Source organism: Anomalospiza imberbis, chromosome 21, assembly GCF_031753505.1.
Source record: "Anomalospiza imberbis isolate Cuckoo-Finch-1a 21T00152 chromosome 21, ASM3175350v1, whole genome shotgun sequence".
Lineage (NCBI taxonomy): Eukaryota > Metazoa > Chordata > Aves > Passeriformes > Viduidae > Anomalospiza > Anomalospiza imberbis.
Window position 1 is genome coordinate 228,262 of NC_089701.1, and position 14,165 is coordinate 242,426.

The window sequence follows — 14,165 nt, forward strand, 5'->3', positions numbered from 1 at the left end:
CCCCGGCTTTGTCTGCCCGTGAACATAAAAGACACAGTTTTATTGCAGATATTATCTACACCATTCTATGATATGAATGTTATTGTCTAAACTGTTGCTGAGACATAAAACAGCTGAAACCCTCTACCAACACCATATTTATGCCAAACCTTTTGATAAATATCCAGGTCTTTTTGTTCACCTTCACTGTCTTTGTCTCCATCTTACCACTCAGCCATTTTTAATGAAAACGCATCTTCTATAAATCCCGAGCACAGAAATGCACCAAGAGCCAATCTTGTGTCCATAATTGTGCGAGATAATGTCCAGCAGTTGGACAAGAATTCTGGGCCAGCCCCAAGCCCCTGGGTGTGCAGATAAAAATATCTCCCCAGTTATTTCCTAGTGCTCTTTCCAAAGTAATCTACACCACAAATTCATTCCAGTAACAACCTGTTTTATTCCACAACTGGGCCTAAAGAGGTATCAGTGAAGGGAGGTTGGAGTGACCTGCTTTGAAAGGATGTAGTTATTATAACCGGAGCATTAATAATCTTTAATAATTGCTTCTATTGAGCATCTCAGAGACACCACGATCTATCCACAGTTCCAGTAATTCTCTAGGAACCCTGTTGTGCCTTCTGGAGCATTGGCTAAAGGACAGTGTTTGCCCACTATTATTTTTAGATGCCTTTTTAGTGTAAGAATAATTTTTAGTTAATTTGCATCCCTGCCTAGCCTTTGTGCACTGAAATTCTGAGCCTACATTTGGGGTTCTTCTTTCTTACCTCTTGGTCCTCTATCTCAGCAGATGATATTGCACTGATCATAGAGATAATAAGAAAGCACCTAATATCTTCTTATTGATTTTTGTTAATAAAATGCCACTTCAAAGAGAAAGCAACAGCTGAAACCATGAAGGCTGAGTCATGGCTGCATTAATGAACATTATTTTTGTCTATATTTGATGTCTAATTCATGGTGAATCATTTATTAAGTAAATGTGTCCTCTTTCCTGTTTGTAGAATACCCACAAGCAAATTATGACCTTATTCCATTTTCTAGAAACAATATTATTGTTTTCTTCTACCAACATTAAAAACTTTCAAACATAATTGACCAACCCAAAAACTTTAAGTGCAATTGATCAAGTCTCTTCTCCTTCAGCACAACTGACTGCATTTATAGTTCTCAGAGCAGAGAATGGGTACCAGCTTTCCAAGCAACCTTACCACTAATGTTCTCTCAGTATAAATTTAAAATGGGATTTCCAAATATGCTGTGAAGAATACTTCAACATTTGCTGTGTAACAGCATTCCAGAGCGTAAAGCCTCACAGGCTTGACCTCACTTGTAGGAAAAGGCCAGAACAAGGCTTGAACTGGGTCTGGGGTTGGCCACCCAAGACTCAAGCGGAGGGATTTTACCCTTTGTTTCCACCAAGACTTGGAGCCTTGCATTCACACAGCTCATGAGTTCCTCGAAGCTAGAAACAAAGTAACCACGTCCTTAAAAACACATACAGGTATTAATCTTACATATGATATATTTACGACATTGAATGTTTATTTTCTAACTTCTGAAGAGTTATTTTTTTGAATGAGACAAACAGAATGTCTTTTTCTCCCATATTTATGGGAGACATGGACTTATTTCTGCTCCTTTTACAAGTTATGGCACATTTACTGAGTTATTCATGTATTTGTGCAGTATTTTTTATGTCTCTGTGCTTTAAAAAAGAAGTCTGAATGTTCTGCTCACAGATGGGCTTTCCGGGATGATGAGAGGGGCAGTTTTGCTTCTGGTCCAGGGGAGGGAATAGAAGTTTTAGTAGATATGTTGGCAATTTAGGACCCCTTTTTAGGGCTGTCTGCACATGGGCTAGACCTAACCTCAAGGGGCTTTAGGGAAAGGCTGTTCTTTGCTCCATCAGCCTCCAGAGCAGACCTTGGGTGAATGGCAGATCAGCCTCAGTAAGTATGCTAGAAATGTTTATCACTCTGAGAACTCTGCCTGCAGAACTGGCATTAACTTGCAGCTCAGGATGTTTGTTTCCAGCAAAATGCCTGAATTTACTTCTCAAAGGATTTTATTTCTGTAACACAAAACAAAAATGCTTAATAACCTCAATACTTAATAATCTGTAAATATCCTCAGACACCACACAAGAAAAAGGACCTCTTTAGAAAAGGACCTTTTTTCTTTTCCTTTCTCTACCTGGAATAAACTTTTCAATGCAGATATTCTAAGAAAAATATGCTTTGGTCAGAAGTGGTGAAACAAAACTTGTGTTTTCCTGACAAGTCTGGGCTGCCAGTAGAAATGTTTACCAACATCTGTCTTCAGACCATGAAATCATTCTGTATTTCCTTAAAAATAGAATAAAAAGGCAGAATCTGATTTCTCATTTCTGAGCTTCTGGTACCACTAAAGCCTTTTATCTGAGAAGTTCTCTCTTGATTTTTTTCTTTTTTTTTTTTTTTTCTTGATTTGCTATTTAATATTAAATAATGCAATATTAACAAGTTCTTAGTGGTCTTACAAATATGCAAGCAGCAATTCTTGGACTTGCTCCAAAGCCCAGCTGCCAGCCATCACCCCTGTGTCACAGCAGCGAGGGGCTGGGGGAGTGATGTGGTCAGAAAGGATTTCCAAAGGGTAATTTTACAGGCAGCTGTTTGTCAATCCTCAGTTTCCCGAAAAATCTTGCTCAACATCTTTTTGAAGATTTTAACCAGTGTTTGTTTCTTTGCCGTACGGGATCACCCTCAGATGCAAGCAGGGGATGCAGCCCCAGTGCAGGTACTGCTGCACCGCACTGCACAGGTTGCCATAGTGACAGACAGGAGAGACTTCACTTCAGAAATGTTGCTTTATTGCAGCTAAAGTGTATTTTGAAACAGGATCACATTTCAAGTCACTCCCTGTATTTCATATAGGAACAAGCAGAATTATTGGCTTCTAGAAATAATAAGAATTAGTTTGAACCTGCCTATTCCCCAGCAGACACTCAGAGGTCCATTACAATGTGCTGCAGGTGCTTTCCATTCCTTCTGGGCAAAAGAGGCCAGAACACCCCTCCTCTCTCCCTCACTATTTGCACAAACAAACTTTGCCTCTCTGCTGTCTTCAGAACTGCCCCTGCTTCCAAACAGGCCCACAAATACCATGTCACTGCCGACTCTGATGTGCCATGCCTTTTATTAATAAAGAGTATCTTATTTTGGATTCCATCAATTTTGTTCACATTAATGCAGAAGAGACATCAGGTGAGATTTCTGAAGGATTCCTTATTGTATTATGTCCTGACAAATGAACCAAATAAGGGGCATTCTGCAAGAACAGCACTGCCTGGCCAGCCTGGGCTGAGATGTCTCTCAGATCTGAGATGGGCTTCCTCATGGGAACACCAAGCCCATGGAGATTCAAGGTGCAAAAATCATCAGCCATCCTCTCCCCTGCAGTGCCAGCTCCATCCCACAGCTGGGGCAGGCCCAGGGCTACCAGCACCCCACTTCACCACTGATTAAACTACCCCCACCATTTTCCATAATAAATAGGATGAGAGGGTGTGCTGGTGAGGGGAGCAGCTTGGGCACAGTTTCAAGACAGGTGAGCTGGCAGTTTGCAGGAGGAAGGCTCAACCCTGAGAGCCCTCCAGCCACAGGGCTCTCCTTCCCACAAACAGGGGTGACAGGTCACTGGAACCTCTGTAGGTGCACGGCCAGGGCAGTGCATTCTGTACACAGGAGCAATGCAGGACAGAAAGATCTGGTTACTTTTTGGAATGGAGTTTTGAGCTATACCTTGGATTTTACAGCTTGTTCTTTTACATCCTCTCCTTTCCATTTCTGTAACTTATAGACAGGAATTATATTTTTTTCTGCAGTAGATAGCTACAAAGGACAGAGACATAATTCAAATCCTGTGCTCTTGTGCATCTACTTATTGTTGTGCTCACACCATATACTAACAGTATAGTCACAAAGTAAAATGTTGATTTCAAACCTGTCCAGCACACTCCTTCCAAAACACACAGTCTGAGTCAAATTTCTTCATAAGAGAATAAATAACGTGCTGTTCCACCAGCTCCTTCCTTTCTGGCCCTTTGTTCCCTGGGCTGAGAACAATTAGGAAGATTAGACTTATTTTACTTCTTGCTCATTCTTTGTCTTTCTGCCTAAGCAGACATGACTGTATTTCCAATTATTTTGCACAGATCTCAATTACCAAGACAAGCAACAAGCACAGGCATTGGATAATTCTAGTCTTGTTTAATTTTGTTTTCTTGTCCATCAACCAGCAACTTGACAAAGAAGAGAATTAAAGTGTAATGCTCCAGGTTTGTTATGATGCTAAAGAATAGCAAGAATAATTAATATGAGGAAAACATCCCTATTTTCTCATCTTGAAAAAATTGAATCTCTCTTCGATTAAAACTTCAAAAATAAGGAAGACCCCTGGCACAGAGAATCAAAGGCATCAGCTTCAGTTTGCCACAGGAATAATGGTCACAACTGGACGTGCCTATAGGTGGAAGATTTCGGGTCCTGTGAAGGGGATCCATTATTTGAACTAGTCTGTGAATGAGGAGGACACAGAACCAACATGCAGAGCCTGCTGCAGCTGGCAGCAAAGCCTGTGGAAGGAAATCTGTGTCAGGAGTCCCAGCATTGACCTGCCACAGAGCCAGGGGTTTGGCATCAGGAGAGGTGAGCCCAGCTGAGGCTCTAACTACTGAGCTTGATTTAAACTGTGCCCTGCCTCCTCTCAGGTGCAGAAAATGGGCTGAAGGGAGGCAAAATGTGACAGACTTTATGTCTGGCTCTTTTGTACACCCTCATGCAAGCACTTCTTTCCTTATATTCCTGCATGAAACCACACACTTGTGGTTTGCTTTGTAATTAGCTTTGGCGCTGAGAGAAGACAAGAGAACTTCTTGTTAGATGGATTAAAGGGATCTGTGCTCTACACCACTTGAGTGACAAGAACCATGTCAGACCAGTCTGCTGTCAAGAAAATAAAAGTGACAGCACAGTGTGAGCGAGGTGAGCTCTCCCACTCAGCGAGTGGCAAGAGGCAGGCACGAACTAGCCCTGTCGGGGAGCAGCCACAGGTGACTGGGTCAAAGCAACCGGGACAGAGATGAAAACACAGCGCTACTCCTCCTCAACTCGGCTGAAGCGCTCCTGCTGGGACTTGCGTCTGCCTACCAGGGGAACTAGAAAACGCCTTCAGGTCAAGGAGTGGGAAGGGGAGGAGCGTGGAACCAGCTCGGCACAAGTATTTCCTAGGTTGCAGCCAGCGCTTTTAACAGCGTTTGCGTGCGGCGTGCAGTAGCAATAACTCCTGGTGAGTAAAAGAGGACGGAAAGTAAAAGAAAGCTCTCTGTGCCTGTGTCACTGTGGCTGAAATCCAGTGTTGGAGTCAGGGGAGTGAGGGAGAGATTCCCTCTTTGTTCCAGTGCCCAAGAGCTGTGCTGACAGCAAAGGTCGGTGCGGCGGGGGCACAGGGCGCTTGTGCTTCCCGGCCCCTGTGCAGTGCCACCGCTGGACAGCTCGCTGGTGCTCTGCCTGCTCATTGCGCTGGGAGTTTTGGCTGAACTAGCTCGTTCTCAGCTCCACAGGCTCTAACATCACGGCAGAGATACCACAAATACTCAAGGTCCAAATGCTTCAGGTGCTGTAGAAATAAGCTAGTAGAGAAAGAACGCTCCAAATTTGAATTCATAAAATAAGTCCATGCTGGAGAAAAAAACTTCTCTGAAATTCTGCCTTAGTTCTGAATTCTGATATTCTGAAAACCACAAACAAATCCAGTCTGCCTTTTCTGCCTATAACCTGTATAAACATAGTTTCATGCAAATCTTAGCAAGCATGACTATCAGTACCTTGACATTATATGACAGAAAACAGCCCATGTGACCATGAGGTTTACTGAACTCTTTCCAAGGGATTGGAGAAGGGACCCTGCAGCTCTCACCTCTACCTAATCGTGCTGCTGGAAGCAGATGCCCACAGCAGAGCGTCCTTTCCCTGGTGGGCACTGTGTCTGGCCCTCCCCGTGGCTCGGGAGGAGTGCTCAGCTCTGCAGGGCAGAGCATTCTGCTCGTGCCTGCCTGTGGTTACAGGCACAGGCTACGATGGCAAATATGCACCTGTGGCTGTCAGAGCAGCAGCAGTGCTTCAGCTGCAGATGGTTTGTGACTGCTCTGACCATGTGGACCAGAACCAGCTGATTGATACCTGATGTTCTGCAGACCTGTGTGATCTTACCTATTGTGAATGGTTTTATATCAAGACTGTCAGCAGATCAGGGCAGATAATAATAATGCTAGCATCAGTGTAACTGCAGCTTAGAGGGCTCCATGTGTGGCTGAAAGATGTGTGCCCAGCCATGGTGGAACTGCCATGAAATGTGTGAAGAGTAACAGGGCAGGGAGGACAAAGTGATCCAAATGCTTTAAAGAAGAATGAACAACTTGGTAATACTGATGCAGGAGATGAGGAAATAAATAATTTTCTGATGATCAAAAAAAATAAGGGCATGAAAATAACTAGTGAGGTGACAACAAAACCAGTCGTGCAGAGGGCAAGGCTCAGCATTGGAGCTGATCAATGGCAAATGTTGAAGTTGAGAATTATATGCAAAGCTGTCAGGACACATATAAACCATAAAATCTACTGATTTTAATCTATGTCTCTGATTACAAAGTGACAACTGTTTTGGTTTTTTTTGGTTTTGTTTTTTTTTTTTACGCCTTAGTCTATGACTCCGAAATGTGGACAAGTTAGGACAAGAACATCAGAGGAAACAGAAATCATTAATCAACAATACCCCCAAGCTATTATGCTTATAATTGTCAAGACAAAGATTATGAGTAATGATTTTCTGCAATACATTTTCACAAATTGTTTTTTAAAAAGTACTTAGAAAAGTATCAGCTTTTCTGTACAGTCCCTCTTTTCCTGGCTAAACGGAATTAATATCAAGTTATATTTTAATGAAGAGATAAAAATACATAAAAGGGGCAGAAGATCTAGGAAGAGCTTTTCTGTCATCACTAGGAGCTCAACAGCAGCAAAAAGTCCTTATGGCACATTGAGAATTACTGTGATATGTTGGGTACCAAGCAGAGAAGAGCTTCTGCAGAGACTTGCTGTGTTTTAAAGCAGCCTAAAAATCAAAAATCAGACTTTTTATCTGTCCTGCCTCTAACAGAAGCCTTGTAAAAACTGAAATTCATGATGGACAACAGTGACCAGAACTACTTATTTTCCTCAAATTTCTGGTGCAATGGGTTGTCTCCAATTTAAGAAGATCTCTCAGTTTTTCAGGCCAGGAACTCTAACTGACCGCATGCATTCTGATATTTCCCTGTAGCCAAGGGTATCTGCAATATGATGGTTGAACATTCAATGCTTTGCATACATCCTGCTCTGTGACTTCCTTTTTATCATCTGAAAATACAACTTCTTATTAAAAGTTTTCACACCAGGAATTTTTTCATTGCATTTGAGATGAACAAACACCTCAGGAGAAATAGAATCAGCAGGAAAGGTCACAGTGGTTGCTCTGTAAAACATTTTTAAAAGGTCTTAAAAACAATATTGGGACAAAGTTTTCAAAAGTCAAATAACTGGGAAATTGTCAGTCCGCTTCAATTAAATGATCTTACATTTGTGCTGTCAGCTGCATTAACACTCAGTTATTAGTGTTCTGTGAATTTTAAAGCCTGTGTTATATACTCCTCAAGCATAGCACTAGGAAGGGAAGATGACAGCCAAGGAGCTGTCTGTGGATGCAGCCTTTCCTGCTGAGCTCCCAGGTGTGGCCAAGGGCCCTGGTGCAGGGCTTGGTGTGTGTGTGGCTCCAGGTGCAGGGGCTGTTTGGTGTGTGTGTGGCTCCTGGTGCAGGGCTTGGTGTGTGTGTGGCTCCTGGTGCAGGGGCTGTTTGGTGTGTGTGTGGCTCCTGGTGCAGGGGCTGTTTGGTGTGTGTGTGGCTCCTGGTGCAGGGGCTGTTTGGTGTGTGTGTGGCTCCTGGTGCAGGGGCTGTTTGGTGTGTGTGTGGCTCCTGGTGCAGGGCTTGGTGTGTGTGTGGCTCCAGGTGCAGGGGCTGTTTGGTGTGTGTGTGGCTCCTGGTGCAGGGCTTGGTGTGTGTGTGGCTCCTGGTGCAGGGGCTGTTTGGTGTGTGTGTGGCTCCTGGTGCAGGGGCTGTTTGGTGTGTGTGTGGCTCCTGGTGCAGGGCTTGGTGTGTGTGTGGCTCCAGGTGCAGGGGCTGTTTGGTGTGTGTGTGGCTCCTGGTGCAGGGCTTGGTGTGTGTGTGGCTCCTGGTGCAGGGGCTGTTTGGTGTGTGTGTGGCTCCTGGTGCAGGGGCTGTTTGGTGTGTGTGTGGCTCCTGGTGCAGGGGCTGTTTGGTGTGTGTGTGGCTCCTGGTGCAGGGGCTGTTTGGTGTGTGTGTGGCTCCTGGTGCAGGGCTGGTGTGTGTGTGGCCGGTCCCACCTGGCCAGCACTGCCACAGGACCTGCTGTGTGCCCCTGGCCCTGCCCCGTGCTGCCACAGCAAGCCTTGGGCACAGGCTGGCAGCAGCCACGGACACTGCCATGGCTGGGGAGACCAACAGGGTGATGCTGCTGCTCTCCTCAGCCCTGCTGAGGCCACACCTGGAGTGCTGTGTCCAGTTCTGGGCTCCTCAGTGCAAGACAAACAGGGAGCTCCTGGAGCAGATACAGCGGAGGGCCCCAGATTCGATTAAGGGACAAAAATAGCTCTCTTATTGAGGAGTGGAGTTGGTGTTCAGCCTTGAAAAGAAATGACTGAGGGGGGAACTCGTCAGTGTCTGAAGGGAGGATGCCAGGAAGGGAGGATGCCAAGAGCCATTCAGGCTCTTCTTGATGGTGCTGATTAGTGACAAGAGGCAGTGGACAGAAACTGATGCACAGGAAGTTCCATGTGGACACGAGAAAGAACTTCTCTCCCAGAGGCGTGACTGGAACAGGGAGCAGAGAGGTTATGGGGTCTCCCTCTCTGGAGATATTCCAGAACCATCTGGACACAAGCCTGTAGCATGTGCTCTAGGATGACCCTGGCTGAACAGGGAGGTTGGACCAGATGACCTGCTGTGGTCCCTTCCAGCCTGATCCCTTCTGTGATTCTGTGATTCTCAGGCAGTGTACAGCACACAGTGGCTGTGCCAGTGGGGAGCAGCTGGGTTCCCTCCCCAGGAAAGCCCCTTGCCAGTCACACCCAACGTCTCCTTTTCACATGTTCCTCTCTGGAAGATGCCGCTTCCTCATTCTGTACTGCAGTCACAGATCCCATGTTCTTATCTTGACATTAAAGAAATAGATTTAATTGTCAGTCCTCTTAAACAAGCGTTTAATTCCATTCTGTGGGGACTAAAGACAGTCTTAAATAATTGAGCGGCCAAGAGATTGGTTATTTCTGTTTTCATTGCCCATATTGATTTAAGTGCAGTTAATCCTTTCAAATACCCTTGTCACACTGGGCCTGATGGCTCTCTTTAGGGCAATATTGTTCCTCTGGCTAGATTATTTGACATCAAGCATTGTAATGTCACAATAAATCCTTCATGTAGGCTCTTCTTTTCAGAGAAGTAGCAGATGGGGACTTCGGCTCTTACATTAAGCTCTTGGTTTTACTAGTCAGAAGTTGGGCTTGTGAATAATTTTCATTAAATTTTCTTTTGTGCTTCATAAAAACTACCTCTTCAGCAGTGACATTAAATAATCAGAAGCCCAATTAAACAGGCATGTTGACATAAAACAAACCAAGGTGTTCCCCTCACCGCAAATTAAATATAGTTGTGTGTAAAATAATCTCATTTGGGGTATTACCCAATACAGAACTCGTGGAATGGATTTTACAAACAAAAGTGGGGATGGCTGAAGCCAAGATCCAACAGACATATTTTACAAGTCATTGCAGCATTTCTTACTTCTGGTTAAGTCCTAAATTTGTCTGTCTACCTTGAGCTCCATTCAATTAGTTGAATGATTCTCCACTTGCTATTCATCAATGCATCCAAGTGAACACAATAAATGTCTGTTCTCTGAAACTTCTTTGTTTGATGCACTCACTCTTGCTTCCTCCTTTACTGTGCTTTTCACCACTACATAGCCTTTAGAATAACTCTGGAATTAGTTGGCACTGGGAAGTGGGAAAGCAGAGCAGGGGATGAATTTCTCTTGAAGCAGAAGGTCTTGTGCTTTTGCCTGTACTATTAATGTGGACAGCTGCTCCATGGAAGCCTTTTTAGCTTTCTTCTTCTCTGACCTTCCTTCCCTTTGGTAATAATTGCATTGTCTGCTTTTATGGGGTCTTTGGGGTGTTTTTTTTTGTTTAGATTTATTATGAGAATGCTTAATGGCCAACTGGTAAAGAACCTGCATGGTGATTCTTTGGCTCTGTCTCCAAAGAAAGTAATTGCATACACATCTTTATGCTGCCCAGTTAGACAGGGGTGTCAGGGAGGGATGCGCAGGACCTCCTGGCACCACCATGATGGGGCGACTAGGCTCATGGCATGTTAGCTGCACATGGTCCCCATCTCCCTGGCTAGTGAGTGTTAGGGGATCCATTTTATCAAATTCAAGATAAAGTTTTTATTGGAGTTCTTGTTACTCAGCCAAGAGGTCTAAAGTCCTGGCCAGTTCAGCAAACATGGCACTCTCCTTTGCTAATTTAAGCTGTATCTGAGAATTGCTTTGGAAGCAGCAATGGCAGGACTTGGGCTCATGGTCTTCAAGTTGTACTGTGGAGACTGGGTCCCTTTAGTATCAAAGATCTTCATGCTACCTGCACCAGCAACTTCTACATTAACCAAGGAGAATAGATTCTTCAGTTATTAATAAGAAATTCTTTTTTTATTACTGCTTTCTTATTAACCAGATGCGTAATTGAAATTCCTGAATTTTAAACTTCATCTGGATGAAGCATCTGGATCCACCTCACTGGGTAGCCTTTAGTGACAGAAAATATTTTGGATTGGCAGCTGAAAGGACACAGAGTTTATCAGCTGTTTCAGCTCTGCTTACATCAGCATCTCCCCTAGCTCTCCCTTTCCTGTTGTCACAGAGGTTGCTGGTGCACTCTGAAAGGTGTTCTTGAACTATCAACCTTCAGAATAAAATTATTATCTACTTCTGCAGCAGGAGCAATCTTCATGGTATGTGAATTAAATGATGTTAAAATCTGTTCCCTGTGGACTCCCTGTCTGTCAGGGCTGCCCTTCCTCCTAGGCAGAAAGATGATGTCCAAGAACAAGAGTGTACTAGAAAACCAGGCAGATAAGTGAGTTCTGCAAACCCAAAGAGGCTCTGGTTTTCTGGACAAGGATGCAGATACTCATTGCCCTTGTGGGTTGTACCAAAGCAGTTTCACTTCCGTTCACTGAGCAGATTGTATAAAGGGCTTATGGCTGTTACTTGTCTGCTTGGGGTATTTACAACATAGCAGCATACTTTTCTTTACTATTGTTTGCCATTCTTCTATTCTCTTGCCACAGACCTGCCCTAAACTCATTCTGGGTGTCCTCAGCTGCTTTGGGATCAGCAGCAAGGCACAGATAAATGTATGGGTCACTTCTGCTGTCCATTTGGTCACTTTTTTCAGTTAATTTTAAGTACATGTTACCGTCAAATCCTATCCTGATAGAGTAAGAGTTTACATATTTGATGCATTTTTAAATGACATTTTAAAGAAGTTTTCTTAAGATCATAATGGGGACAGTCTGTCAAGAATGCAGCTCACAGCAGCGTGAGAGCATTCCAACGGCATTACCGGCTCAACAGCCACACACCCAACGTGGCTCTGCCTCGTTATGCCCAGAGGTGTAAGAATAGCTGTGAACAGCTAATAAGAATCAATGCTATTGGAGACATCTGGTTCAGTTTTCATTTTTCAGTGTTATTAGTGCTTATTGGTACAAGGCTCAGGAATGCAACCAATCCCTTTGAAGTGGAGTGTATTGTAAGGCTGGAGGCATTGTGAGCCTTGTTGATGACCCTCTGTGTAACCTTTCACTTAAACATCCGTAATGCACAGAATGAGAAAGGCCTCCTTAAAAGAGAAGACTGGTGTACTGGAAATCTTGTTGCTGACATTTTTGTATTCATTTTGGATTTTATAATCTCCAACAAAAAACAAATTCTTTCATCTTTCAAGATTCTTTAATTTTTAAAAAAATCTTTTACTCTCGTCATGTGAAGACATCACTGTTCTTTTAGTTATTAATAGGTAATAAAGGTCCTTAATCTGTGCACAGTACAAGCAACCAGGGAAGATGCAGCTCTTTGACCTCAACCTAGAAAATAACACAGAGACCAAGCAGAGCTGAAGTCAGCTGCCGCCTGTGTCTTGTTCCCCTCAGAATCTCACCACATGCATCTACAGCAGCCTGGAATAGGAGCGCAATTTGACTTGTGAATAAATTGATCTGCATAAACCCTGACGTTTAGAGTGAGGTTTTCAGAGGCATCTTGTGGAGCACAGGGAAGTCAGCACAGCCTTAGGAAGCTCCTGTTCCAGGTCAGGCTCAGAAGAGCAGCATGGTGAGGTTGGAGGGTTCTGTGTGTGCCATGCTCTCTGGAGGCTGATCTGAGTAAAGAGACTGTCACAAATGCAGCAGTGACCTGGAGAAAGCTGGGGGATGATTTGTGTGACAACTATCACTACTTACTCTGAAGACAGTGCTAGTGTACTTTGATCTGTACAGGAGAAAACTTTTTTGAGCTCCCTACAACAGGTCTGATTAAATCAGTTCCTGCCACCTGTGAAAGGCACTTTTCTCAAGACAAAGAGAAGCTCCCCCAGCTGCTGAGTACTGAATGCTGGATGGTATCTGGCTGCTGCTCATTCATGGAGGACAACACAAAGTTTTGCTAATCCCCTGCACAGATGTGGCATAGTGTATCATAGTGTTTATCTTACCAAGAATGATGCAAGTCCTACCTCCCAGTTGCCTTGGGGGGAAGCAAGCTACAGAGTCTGCCCTCTTTTTCCGACTGGTGTATTGGGATGAAGCTGGTGCTCAAACAACAAGATGTAACTCCAGTACCTAGCATGTGTTAGTAAAAGACACCTGGTGCTCTCTGGCTGCAGCATGGACAAATAAAGGCAGATGAACAGAGGCGGAAGAAACCACACAGCATGAGACAAAGCAGTACCGTGGGTGAGTGGTGGCACTGGAATCCCCCTCAGTGTTCTCTGCTTCTCATTAGCAGTGGGGAGGGTCAGCTTGGATTTTTCAACTATTAGTGTGAAGATTTAACTCATTAACTTGTGGGTTTTTTATAGAGTGATTAATAAAATTACTTGTACTTAAATAGAAATAGTCACAGATATTAGCAAGACTCATAATAAAAATAGGCCAATAGTGAGATGAAAAAAGTGGCAGAAGTTGGTTGGCTTAAAAGGTAAGGTGCTATAACAGACTTATAAGTGGGAGAGGAGTTCCTCAGGATCATAAATGGAATGATTCTATCAGGAATGATAGAAGGAATGAATAGTGGCAAAGCTTGGGCTGGCAGTGAGATCTGCAGGGCTGTGAGAAAGTTCCATAAGCGAAGTGACAAGTGTATCACTAAGGACATTTAAATCTACTAGAACAAGACAGAGCAGAAAATGTCTTCTGAATAAAACACCTTAGTCCTTTGGGGTGAGATACAGGATGTTACAGAGCCAGCAAGCTCTATCTGTCTATTTGGAGTGGCCACCAAGACTGCTGCTGGGACACAGCTTGGCATCGTGTGCAGAGGACAAAAGGTGTGGTAGATCATTCTGAATGGTATGGACAAAACTGGATGTAGATTTAGTTACGGATGTACACCAGCACAGAAAGTATATCTTTTCTGCAGCAGAAATATACATTTGGTTAAAAGTTGTCCCTTTCAATTCCTGTTTGCAGGAACCCTGCGTAGCAACAAAAGGAAGTAATCAAGTAAAGCTACCAAGAGAATTTTTGTTTCCCATGGAAAGAATGATCAATGATTTGTTTTTAAAAGTCTAGGCACTTCAGAATTGTTGTTTCCCAGTACAGGTAGCAAGGATATGTTTTAAACCAGCAACATTCTTTAACTGTTAATCTATGTAAGAATGAACAAATATGTTCTTCCCCTCATGAGAAAGAAACAAGGTGGCACATTGGGGCAGTGTGCAAAAATGTAG